We start from the raw sequence: 13,836 nt of genomic DNA on the forward strand, positions 1-13,836 counted from the left end.
GATGATCTTTAAGGTATCTCAGGCATGCATACTGACTGGAAGGAGCAGTCCTTGAGAGCAGCCCTGCAGAGAAGGACCTGAGGGTCTTGATGGATGAAAAGTTTAACATGAGCCAGCAATGTGCTCCTGCAGCTTGGAAAGCAAATGGTATCCTGGGCTCCATCAAAAGAAGGGTGGTCAGCAGGGAGAGGGAGGTGATTGTCCCCCTCTACTCTGCTCTTGTGAGGCCCCATCTGGAGTACTGTGTCCAAGTCTGGAGCCCCCAGTACAAGAAAGACAGAGAGCTGTTGGAGAGGGTCCAGAGGAGAGCCACGAAGATGGTCAGGGGACTGGAGCACCTCCCCCATGAAGATAGGCTAAGGGAGCTGGGGAAAAGAAGGCTGCGGGGTGACCTCATTGCAGCCGTTCAGTATCTAGAGGGAGCCTACAAACAGGAGAGGAATCAACTCTTTGAAAGTGTTGATAACTGCAGGACAAGGGGAAATGGTTTGAAGTTGAGGGAGGGAAGATTTAGGTTGGATGTCAGGGGGAAGTTCTCTACTATGAGAGTGATGATGTGCTGGAACAGGATGCCCAGAGAGGTTGTGGATGCCCCGTCCCTGGAGGTGTTCAAGGCCAGGTTGGATGGGGCCCTGTGCAGCCTGGCCTAATATTAAATGGGGAGGTTGGTGGCTCTGCATGTGGCAGGGGGTTTGGAGATTCATGATCCTTGAGGTCCTTTCCAACCCTGGCCATTCTGTGATTCTGTGAATCATTTTTGAATGAAATGGTTTTGACAATTTCTGCACAACATATTAGCAGCCTGTCTGCAAGCATCATTTTTTCTTTCCCTTTTCTTTTTTCTTATTTTTTTTCTTTTCTTCCTTTAAACATTTTTTTTAGCAAATTTCACACTAGTGGGACATACAGTAATTACATTCTTAAGTATCCATCTTATTCAAATTAAAGCACAGACAGAAAACATGCAGGTTTCCTTAGATTTTCAGATCAATAGGCATTCCTTGGACCTGTGGAGACATCTCTAAAGGAAGAAAGAGCAATTCAGTCACTATTATTGGCCTTCATGCTGAAATTTTTATCTGGAGGTGAAAGTGGGGTATTTTAAGTACAATACGGACACCTGTTTATTCTGCTACCTGAAACAGCATATCTTGATTTGAGAGCAATACAGACAAATGCCAGTCTCTTGGACCCACTCAGCTATTCATAACATCTGCGACATACCATTCTTAGATATTTGCTAAGGGCGGAGATGAAATTTTAGTTTGTTTGTTTGTCCTGTGAGGGTCACTGTACTATGGTCACTAAATTCCCAAAGATAATATTACTGCAAATCACCTCAAATGTGCTGCAGGCAGTAGAATGATCCCATAATCAAAGAGCTAGGTCTTTGAGGACAAGTTTAATTACTTTAATCTATACAGCCTGGAAAACATAATGGTTAATGGGGTAGTCTACTGAAGTATGTGGAATTTTAAATAGTATAGACTATGCCTCTGTATGTCACTACTCTGAGCACAGCAGAGATGATAAAATCAAGAGCATAAATGGTGACTGAAGAAAGCCTTAGATGTTCATAAATCAATAATTGATAAAATGTGCTCTTGTGTAACTAAGTAGAATTTTATGTTGCAGGTAGAATAAACTGATTACATGTTGCTGTAGTGCTCAGTGGAATTATGGAATGAGGTTCATTCATTCACTCTAATTGCTGTGTATTTGTATACACACGGCCAAAATGGTTCTATTGCTTTTGTAGTCCATAAAATCACAAGAAAATCCTGCCCTTTGCATCTGCAGATGAAAGCCATGACATATTCCCAGCATAGGGCACTAAGCTCATGGAAAAGCTAAGTATTGCCATATACACAGAGGTTGATCTTCTCAACGCATCTGCCCATTATAGATTTAAAAGCAGTTTACTTATGGGTAGAGGTGTTAATCCTTTTGTCCCAGCTATACTCCAACCCAGGTAACAAATCACCTGGACCAGCTGCTGGTATAACTTAAAAATGAGGTGTTTTGACTGCTAACAAAAGTACACAATCTCTCAACATCATCCACCGTAGTTGTTATATCTATCTTTTAAAAAGACAATAGGGTTGACTGTAGAAATTACACACCAGAGAGTCAAACTTCAGGAAATTGACTGTAAAAGTAATTAAAGGCAGAATTAGTTAGTAAAATAAAATAAAATAAAATAAAATAAAATAAAATAAAATAAAATAAAATACTTACATGTAATATATATTGTTTAAAGAAAAATCAAGCTTCTTTAGTTTACTAGAATTCCTTTAAAGTGTCAATAAAATACTGTGTAAACGAGAACTGGCTGACATAGTCTATTAGGACTTTCAACAAGCTTTTGAGAAATTCTCTCATGAAAGTCTGTCAAGGAAACTAACCTATCATAGAATCCTAGGAAAAACACATTGTAACGGTCCAAAGAGTGATGAAGAAACAAAATGCAAAGAAGGGGAGTAAAAGCTTCATTTTAAGCAGGACTTTGTAGAAGCAATATATCCTAATTTTTTGTTGTTTTGATTTAATTTTCTTTCATTTTCTTTTTTTTTTATTGTTTGCTAATTGATTCTGTCTGTGTGTGGAATTTAATATAAATTATCTATTATTATATTTGAGATGTAGAACATTTCCAACATTTCAACAAACAACAAAACAGATCTTACTAAGGCATCTACTTAAATTTTGGTTTCTAGAACTATAGCCTACGATACACTATGGGCACATATGCAGTAACCACAGTGTTTCAGGTTGTTTTCCAGTTAAATAGTACCTGTTTGTAGCAATGGGCCATACTAGGTGACTCATATGGTCCTATCTAAGTTTCTGGTTTACTAAAGAGTCAAATTTGTGTGCTAGGCTGGAAGATAAATGATGAAATCTACAGTTGGCAGAGCTGTGGGATGCCTGTAAAAAGTAATTCTTCATCAATTTGTACATACAGGAAATATTCCTCCCTACTCTGCTTCTTCAGTTTTAACAAGTGAGAAAATGAAAAATAAAAAATTAAATATATAGATTAGTCTTCTCAGGATTGTAAAAAAACTGCTTCTAATCCAGATTTAACTTTTTCCAGGGCTCTCTTCCTTATTTTGTAGTTTGATACTTCATTACATGAGGTTCCAGCTATCTCTGCTTTCTCCAACTGTATGCCTATCTTGCATGTTTTCTATCTGCACATTTGTAAGGCTATTCTTGTAAAATGAAAATCTACAGAGAAGAATAGGAGGGTGATGTAGTCTCTGTCATTCCAAATAGAAAATGTTCCAGTGATCTTTTTTTTTTTTCTTTTTTTTTTCTTCACACCTTGTAGAATTTCAATTTTCCCTTTAAAACATGGACTAAACAACGATGCAAAAAACATATGCTTCTGTGTCAAACATTTCACTTATTCAGGAATCTAAAAGCAGCTGGAGAGTTCTCACTGCCAAAGTGACTTCAACAATTGTCTCTTTCATTTTTAATTGGCAACATGTTCGTTTCAGATGTAGGTGTGGATAACCAATATGTGTCGGTGTTAATTTTCCTTGCCTTTCAATGTACATATTTCCTTAGTGACCACTCTTAAAAAGCTGGAAGAAAATGATCCAAATATATTGCCAAACTGTCCTGTGCACCTGTAAGTATGTGATTTGCCATGGCACAGATTCCAACAGCTATTTAAATATGGGACTCCTCAGCATGGGTCTGATGAGTCTCTACCTCTCTACTCTCTACCCCTATGTCCAGTCTCTACCCTCTTGTTAGACCTGCAGTGAACTGCACCAGAGGGATACAGGTGATTTAGGGAAGCTGAGGGCCTTCCCACTACACTAACTTTACATACCTGGTGTTTGTTTTTCTGTGGATAGTTCCTGTGTATATGATGTTCTATAAACGGTCTTTCTCATGCTACAGTCTTCTAACAAACATTGCTACAAATGCTTATTTGCCACGAGGTTGAAAGGACCTTGTCTTTTTTTCTTCTTTTTTTTTCTTTTTTTTTTTTTTTCCCTAGAGATGTTACTTTAAGGCAAAAGAAAATTGGTGAAATTTCATGATTTTTCACATTTTTTTTCATTTCCATTCTCAAGTTTTGCAGAGATGATTGTGGCACTCCTTTCCCAATGTCCCTTCCTTTTTCAACTTTTAATTAGATGAATTTCAATTGAATCTCATATTAGTTTGGGAAACTGAGTGTACCCATCATTTCAAAGGAAGACAGCATGTACTGATAAGCTATTCTCCCTGGCTTGGAATCCAAGAAGGTGGATAAAACCTGAATACTAGTAATTACCACTTTGTCAAACAGGACCGCTCTGTGAGTGCAGCAGGGTTGAGGGCTCTGTTCTCAGTGTTGAATTATAACTGCCTCAGTACCCAGGACATAATTACCAGCAGTTTGTAGTAAGACTAAGGGAACATCTCTAAAAAATCTGATGTACACAACCAACATGCAGTTCTCAAAACTTGATCTTTGCTACCACGAGATAAGCCATTGCATCAGATAGTGATACTGTCCTACTGTTCTCTTTAGTGCTGGACCATTACAAAACTCTGTCTCACTCCAATTTATAGTAGGGAGAGGAGGTTCTTTTTAATACATGTATACCCAGCGTGAGATTAAGAAACAACGGTTCAAATGTTGGTCTGACCAGTTTATTATAAATCCTAATCAGGGAGATGGGGAAGGGAAGGACGGCAACTATTATGAATTAGGGTGATGGGGAAGGGAAGGAGGGCGGTAGAAAAGATAGAAAATAAGCAAGAATTGAGTGAAGTGGGGATAGTCACCACCAGCATCCAACAGGAAGAAGTCACAGAGCCAGTCCAGGAAGAAGCAGCAGGACTCAGGTAGCAGGCCCAGGAGAGTCTGTCAGTATGCAGGAATTCCATAGTGAGGAATCTGATGGCAGACACTCTGTTCTTCAGCATGCAGACAGAGTGCAAAGCAAGTCCAAGAGGGAGAAAGGCAGGTCATGAGGCTTCTCATGTCAAAAACCTCTTCTTCTTCATTAGGAACCTGTTGCCAGAAAACCTAAACCTCATGGTTTCTAGGACCCCTTTTCATCCTTCTCCTTCCATTATGGCATTCCTGGGCTTATGGGTAAGAGTCATGTGCAGCACCTCCTGAGAAGGAGCGCACACGAAAGACTGCTTCCTGGCCATTACTCTGCAGTTTATCTCTCTCTCTCGTTGTCCCCTGGCCTTGTCATCTGTGTCCCTCAGACAAAGGATTTCACAACCCTTGCCCAGGACTTGTCCCTCGGTGTTCACCAGACAGAAGATTGCTCAACCCTTGACCAGGACTTGCTTGGACTTGTCCATCTGTGTCCCCAGCAAACTTTGAGATAATGATGTAAAAGAATAATCTCTTACACACATCCATTTTTCCCTTCTATCTTGTTTTTCCTACAGTGTGCTCTTTCTGCAGTAAATTCTTTATTTTTTTAATAATTAGCCTAGTGCATATTCGAGAATGCCAGAACAGATGATCCCTGAGTCTGTGGACAAGGAAACCTGGATAGATTACTGCTTTATTTAATTATTTGTTTGTTTGTTCATTTATTTATTTATTGTATGTTACGCTCAAAGCGTGATGAACATTTTACAGATAAATACTTGGATATTCTGCATTAAAAACTTTAAAACATTGCTCAAGAGAAAGACAAGATAGCAGAAGATGTCTGGGACAGTGGAAAGCAAAGTGCATGGAGAACATTTTTTTTTTTTTTTTTTTTTTTTTTTTTTTTCCCAGGGAGTATAGTTCTTCAAGCTCTGAGCAGAGGTATTTATTTGAGTTACAAGTCCAGAGATTACTTTGGGGAAAGTGCTCAGAAACATTCTGAAGTTCTCAACAGACACAGGCGATGGACATTTTGTAACTGAAGGATACATTTATTTCTGAAACTGAGATTAGTTTGGTAATTAATATTCTGCTGATCTGTTTTTCTTTGCACTTTGGAAATCTCAGTGAATGATATGACTCCAAATCCCCATGTCTTATCTGCCACCCCCGTAACTCACCCTATGTGGGATCCAGCTCCTGCAGTGCTGGGAGAGGGAGTGAGGGACGTTGCCATCTAGTGGGCATTTCTCGACCAGAAATGCAGACTTCACATCCACTGTGCTACAAATTTTCTGCTTGAAATGAGCAAGTGTACAAAAAGGAGGAAAATAAGATACTTCCTTTCAGGCTAGCTTTCTGGCAGATTAGATTTACCTGTCCACAGGTGCATTTACTTGTTCACACAAGCATGCTACAGGTTTTACATCTATGTGACTTAGTGCTTTGGGAGTCAGACATATTTTGTCTGCATTAAAAACTGAAGCTTTCCATACCACTGTGTGAGGGGCCAGGAAAACTGATGTGTTCCCCATGAGCCGTGCCCAGGCAGCAGTGGTTGTAAAAAGGACAAAAGGTGAAATTTGTCATTTTACAATCTGTATGAAAATATTAATAATAAAAAAAGGATTCTTCATATTTAGGCAGCTGGCATGATCTTATCTGTCAGCCCCACAGAAATGAGAATTAAATCACCATCATCATCATCATCAAATTAGACTCTTCTTTCTTTTAGGAGCCTACATTTTCAGTGGCAGGCCCCCAGAGCTCGGCAGGCAGGTCCCTCCTGCTCCAACCTGCCTTGTATTAGCGAGCTGCTGGCTGGGATGCAACGCTGGCCAAGCAGCAGCTGCTTGGAGCACACCATTATGGAGAATTAGCCGAAAGTTTATTCTTAGCTCTTTCTCTCAGCTCCGGCAACATGTTCAACAGCTTGTGCATTTTGTAATGCCTCCTTTCATTACCATGGCAACTGTTAAAACTTAAGGTGTGTACAACTTGCACTCTCCTGATGCTGTAGGCTGCTGGCAAAATGAAATCCTCAGTCTGCACTGTTCCTCAGTGCTGTTGATTCAAAAGGCCACTGTGTGCTGGGAAGGCAACTGGGAACATGTGTTCGCAAAGTACTTTAGGCGCAAGAGTGCAGTTTGATGTTCAAGAGAGATTGTGAATGTGATTTTTCTTTCTTGCTATTCATTTGAGCTGGGGGAAAGGAGCTGTCACTTCTTACTGAGTTGCTTCTCCTCTTCACACCGTCCTGAACAGGCTTTGGCAGACAACGGATGCATTGCTGCTTTGTAAAATGCAGCTTCAGATTATTCACTAGAAGCCAAGTAACAAGGAGGGTAGTAACTGCAGCAAGGTCACAGGTAGATCACTGAAGTATAACTTGGTGCTGAGGAAGTATCTGATATCACCAAATGGGAAATTATGGAGCCATTTCCCCTTGCTTTCATTCCCGAGTTGCTCATTTCAAGCAATCTGATTTACCAATCAGATGGTAGCTATAGGAGTCTAATAGAAAAAGAAAAAAAAGAAAAAAAAAAAAAAGAAGAAAGGAAAAAAGAAAAAGAAAAAGAAAAAAAAAAACTGCTGTGGGGGGATCTGAACCTAACAAACCCTTCAACGTTTCACTTGGATACTGAACCTAACAAACCCTTCATTGTTTCACTTGAATAATGTGTCATTGAACTTGTATATGCTTTAAATCACCACCATAGTTGTACTGAGCCTGAGAGTGGCTGAGGATGTTGCATTAGCTTAGAATAGTTGCCTGCAAAAACAGACTCTTCTTTATGCTGAAATCTTTCATAGTGAAGCCAATTTTCCTTCCTTAAAAATAATTTTGCAGGAAATTGCATTTTTGCTGTGAATCACAACCATTAATAATTTTTGCCATGGAGAAATCTTACAGAACAGAAAAGGGTTGAAAACTGTAGAGTTTTTCAGAAATTAAATTGGGTTCTATAAATTAAATTGGGTTATATAGAAATTAGTCTAAATAGCCAGACAATTTAATAAAGGATGCTACACCCTCTATGTATATGGCAATATTCCTTCTGTAGATTTTTTGTATCTTATAATAAATCTAAAAAGGGAATAATATCTCTGCAAAGAGGATTGTTCAGATTATTTTAAAAAATCCTGTAGAAAACTTATTTCTCTGTCTTAATTTTGCTAAGACTCTGTGTCTGCACCAGTGTCTCAAAATTCTGAATCTCAAAGCCTTTCAAGAAAAAAGACTACAACTGTCCTGAGATCACATAGCAACAATTTTCACGTCTGAGAAAATAAATCCACACAGTCCTGTGCTCTGAAGTCACCTTTTCAAACCTGTGCTTATAGCATTTAAAGCTATTCCTCTCTGTCTTGAGGAAAGAATGACAAAAAGTCCCACATACCTCCCCCTTCTCCCTCTCCCTCCAAATACCTAATCTTCCCAGAAACAGAAACAGGGGATTCTGAATCATTTTAAGATGTTCATTTACATGGCTTCAGCTCTTTGTGCCCCACAACCTGCAGAGATTTGGAGCCAATTAGGTTGCAGTTGCAAAATCAATCCTTTTATGCATTCATTACTTCTTCTTCTTTTTTTTTTTTTTTTCTCTAATAGAATTAGATGATCAAAATATATGTAAAAGGAGACAAAAGATAAAACCTGTTAAAAATGTTTGTGTTTTGGTGAGTGTGTTGCTTTCAAACTAGCATCTCCAGCTGCTATATATGTGATAGTTCTCTTTTCCATTATATTTTGAAAGGAACAGATTTCTTCCTGTCTAAAGTAAGCAACAAGCTTACAAGGAGGCAACGGCTGCACTGTGGCTTGCAGCTTTCTTGCATGCTTGAAATCTTGTTGCCCGGGAAAAAACAAACAAACAATCAAACAACAAAACAAACAAACAAACAAACAAAAAACACACAGGTAATGCTGAAACACTGACCATTCGACTGATAGAAATTTTAAGCTGAACCCTTATTAGTGATTTTCAGTGTAGCTGCAGTGATTTTAGGAGAAATACTGCAATTTATCCTACACAGGAATCTGAATTTTCTTTTCTTCTCCCTCTTTTTCTCTCTCCCTATCTCCTTTATCTATCTATCTATCTATCTATCTATCTATCTATCTATCTATCTATCTATCTATCTATTTGAAGTTGTGATTTTCTGCTCCAATGCACGAATGACTTCAGGGAAAGATGAATCTGTTTGCAGGGTAGTGGGCTAGTAGTACACTCATCCATCTGTACTCAGTACTGGTGAGGCAGCACCTTGAGTACTGTGTTCAGTTTTTGTCCCCTCACTATGAGAAAGACATTGAGGCCCTGGAGCACATTCAGAAGAGAGCTGTGAAGTTGGCAAGGAGTCTCAAGCACAGGTTTTATGCGGAGTGATGAGGGAGTTGAAAGTGTTCAGTCTGGAGAAAAGGAAACTCAGGGGTAACCTCTACAACTACCTGAAGGGGAGGTGGTGAGGTGGGTATCAGGTTCTTCTGCATAACTAAAGATAGGATGAGAGGGAATGGCCTCAAGTTACACCAGAGGAGGCTCAGGTTGGACATTAGGAAATAATTGTTTGAGAGAGAGTGGTCAGGTGTTGGAATGGGCTGCCCAAGGAGGTGATGGAATCACTAACCCTGGATGTGTTCAAGATGTTGTACTGAGGGTTTAGTGGGAAATATTGGTGATCTTGGGGATCCTTTCCAACCTTGCTGATTCTATGATTCTAATGTTTTTTTATTCTATTTGTACCCTACTCTCTTGGTCAGGAGTGAACTCAACTCTCATAACCAGAGGGGTTACATAGTAGTGAGATGCTGTAGAGAGCACACTGGCCTGGAATTTAGCCCTAGGATTCTTTAAGATAATATTACAAATGTAGTGAGATAGTAACAGTGATCACAAATGTCCATCCATCCACCCAGTAAGCTTAGGGAAAGCACAGAGAAGCAGAAATAAAAAAGTTCTGACACAGATAAGCTGCAAAAGAATTGACCTTAAAAAAAAAAAAAAAAAAAAAAACTTTAAAAATTCCCATATGTGCTTGCTAACGTTTGTAAAAATAAATAGATGTTGTTAGAATACCGGGAAGTAGTACTGGTTGAACTCCATTTAAAATGATCACAGAAGCATTTTCTTACCTTCAGAGAGAGAATCTCAGATATGCTGTACCTTCATACTTGTGTATAGAATATACCTACTCCAAATGGCAAGATTTTTGCAGTTGTGCATAACATTTCAGGAAAATTACTCTTTGAATAATCTGAGTTGAGCAACTGAGTTGCAGGACATGGTCGTAATATACTGTGTTGCTACCTGAAAGCATGTCTGAGCACCACAGGGAGATGGAGTGCAGTTCCAGCAAGCCTTTTTCTGTTTTCCCAGACCCATGTGGGGAAAGGAAAAGAATGCATCAAATGCTAAGGACAGACATTTGCTCCCAGTGAGTAGAACAGCTGACTATGGCCCTATCTCTATAATTGCTATATAAAAGCAAGATTGTCACAGCCAGGAAAATAGTCAACACGGATAAGAAAGGAAATAAAACCAACATCCATTAGAAATAAAACTAGAGAATCCTGCTTTATGACAACTATTTCATTGCTTGGTGACTGCACCTGATGACAACTGATCACACATTTGTTCAGCCAGAGCACTCCTTTCATGGACATGCAGTTTTGGGTATCTGTCTCAAAATATTGTCAGCTTTCTTGAAAATGAACTTAAATACAAATTTTCATTGCAGTTAGTAGAAATTGTTCAAGAACTTCAAAGATCTGATTGAGGGCTGAATTAGAGTTAATCACAAAGATTTTATTTCTGTACAAAGTCAGGAATCAGGATTCTACAAACAAAATAAAAAATAATTAAAAAAAAAGATTTTGAACTTGTATTGACAAACAGAAGAATCACAGGCCTGGATTCTCAGATCTTATGAAGTCTAAAGGCAATAACAACACAGTATAGAGGATGTAACACTCTCTGAAATGTTATGGGGTCCCAATATCTGCTCAGATTTCATACTACTTGGCAGAGAAGAGTATAAGTTGTTCATGTTAGAAAATAAGCAGTAGAGACAGCATTGAAATCAATAAGACTATTCCTGAGAGCGAGTCCTCCCTGTAGAGATTTATAACCTCCATGGTGGCATCTTGAAGGCTGGCAGGGAACCCGGGAGAGAATCCAGCAACAAGAAACTTGGACCTATTCCTGGCTTTGCTGCTCCTTAATGGAGTAGTCACCTTCTGATTCGTCATAGCTCTTCCATCCATGTTAGGAGAACAGATCATTTCCATGTAAGTCAAAGAAGAACTAGAATAATCCTTAACACAGATATTCTTGCTGAGAGTGGCAGAAAAGAAATGCTACAAATCCAGTTTTATTTCTAAGACTGTGCAATGGCTCGGAGGACCCCATTGTTTCAGTTCAAGATTCAGAAGTTCAAGTTCAGAAGTTCAAGTTGAGAAGATTAATGACTACTTTGGTGGACTAGTAGCCGTAGGAATTTTTTTATTAAAAAAAAAAAAAAAAGACAGAGACAGACAGACAGAGAGACAGAGAAGAGAGAAAGAGTGTCCTTCAAAGGCTACTCCGAAGCAAGCAAGCCTATAGGTACATTTTCATCATCAGTTTCACCTAACTTAATATTCTACAAGTAGCAAGAAGGTGCAGACATATCTTTTATTACCAGCCATGTGTTAAAACCTTCTTGCCACATCATACCAGCACGTTTCTCAACCATTTTTATTCTGGTTTATTTTCAGCAAGGCCTGGCTGGCCAATAGCCTATTGTTGTTGCAGAGGAGAGGTATAGGTGTTCCTTTTAGTAACAGTGTAGTCTCAGATTGGCTTAAATGCAACTGCACCTGGATTTAAGTTGAACATCTAACCTAATTAGCATCCTGTGACAGCTGAATACTGACTTTAGTGGCTGTGCTGTCTGCTTTGTTGTTGTTAGCAAGATATTTTCTCCTCAAGCTGTTCACTAAGTTGTGCTGTCCACAAGCATTTTTACATTGCCACTCAGTAAACTGAATGAAAGAACTGAGACAGCGGAAAAATAGCCTGTCCACAGAAAAATGGTAATTTTCCAGTTCACCCTTCTGGTACATGCTGACTGTGCAAAGGTGTGCAGAAACTGTATAAACTGGTGTAAAGCAGAACTGTGCTCTTTGCTTCAGGACTGGTCATTATGGCTGTGAACGAGCAGGTCTCAAAAGTGCCCCTTGCATGTTGCCTGAGCTAGACGAAATAGCAGAAGACCCCTACAGAACATTTAGCATCAACAGAATTTTTTTTCCAATGGATATTCTGCAACTGGTTTATGATCCTTTTACGCCGCATAAATGTTTCTAAGAATCCCAGAACTGAGCCTCTGAATCACAACCATTGCATGGCTTTAATTAACTGATGCTTGTAGGATACACTGAGCATAAACAGTGTATTTCTAAATGCTAATTGTTGTTATTGAACTCCCATGCTTCCTAGTGCAGTAATAACCTGTACAAAGCCTAACTTACTGGTATACAAGATCCAATTGTGTATCTTCCTCAAGGGATATTTATCTTCACAGCATGATTGCTAAGATAAATGCTAAAGTTTAAAAATCAGAAGTGCTTACTTCAGGGCATTATGACAAGACAACAAAAATATAAACTTGATAGAATAAAAGCTTATGCACATAAATTATGTAGTTTTTTAATTGAAATATATTTCATAATAGATTTCATAGCCAATAGATTATTTTTCAAGGCATTTTTTTTTCATAAATAATGATTTGCAAAAGACATTTTTTAGCTCCCTGTAGCTTTATAGAAATATATATATATTATATATATATATTAAAAAAAAAAAAAAAAAAAAAAGAATAAACAGCAGAGTATTGCAGTAATAGTCAACATAACAGTTAGATCAGTTTGTTACGAGGAGGGAGAATAGAACTGTCTTCACGAGCTGTGCTACGATGAGCGCTGCTGGCTCTCTGGCATTGTGCACTGTTTCTTCTCATCTGAAGGGGAGCAATGCCACACAGCAGATGTTATAGGAATAGCAGCCACTGGAGACGTTGTCTTCAGCAAAGATAAACCAGACTAAGAAACTTAGCTTTATTTTCTTTTCAATTTGATTCAGTGTCTGTGATTTTTATTTTTTTTATTTTATCCTGAGGAGTGATGTGAATTTCTTAAAATTTCAGTGAATCCCACAACCAAAGTAAAACATCATGTGTATTTCATGGCTTTTAAAAGCCAAGCACCCAAGTCCAGTAGAAATAAGACTGTTTTTGCCTGGGAAATTAAAAACTCCTACAAGGGCTTCAGAATGCACAGTTTTGGCCCTTGTATTTAAATCTGTAACTCAGTCTTTTCATGCTCACCTTGTGACTAAAAGGAGCTGAAAATGAGCTTATTGGTAGCTTCAGTGCTGCATATGCCCTGTCTGCTCCTTTTTCACCCAAATAGGATAAAAATAGGAGTGCTTTGGAGCTTTCTCTAAATATCCCTCTCAGTTCTGGGTAAAACGTATGTAGGGAAGATTAAACCGCACTTGAAAGTATATATGGTCAGCATTTAACTGACAGATGTCATCCAGGAAAGGAAGGCTATCGGTTCTGCTGCTAGAAATTAGAAGAAATTAAATCAGCAACAGCCTTCTGAACCACTTAGTGAGGAGCTTTCTGCTTTTATATCTGGCAGCTCCCCTCTTTCCAGAGGTGTTATTTAATCTAGCCACGAAGTCACATCTGTGGTTTTAATTAGCGTGTGTCTGTGTTGTTTTTCCTTCTCTGTGTAGCACACTGAGCGCCAATGCGTATCAGGCCCTTTAGAGCGAGCACATTTACTTTAAGTACCGCTGGGCCAAATTCTGATTTTCAGTAATTTCCCTGCAGTCCTGTGGACCTCAGCAGGACCCCTCAGATTTACACTCATCTCACTGAGAACAGAATCTGGCTCACGGTTTTTGAAAGCCTTGTTATCAGTGAAGCAAGCTATTGAG

Source organism: Tympanuchus pallidicinctus, unplaced genomic scaffold, assembly GCF_026119805.1.
Source record: "Tympanuchus pallidicinctus isolate F22 unplaced genomic scaffold, pur_lepc_1.0 scaffold9, whole genome shotgun sequence".
NCBI lineage: Eukaryota > Metazoa > Chordata > Aves > Galliformes > Phasianidae > Tympanuchus > Tympanuchus pallidicinctus.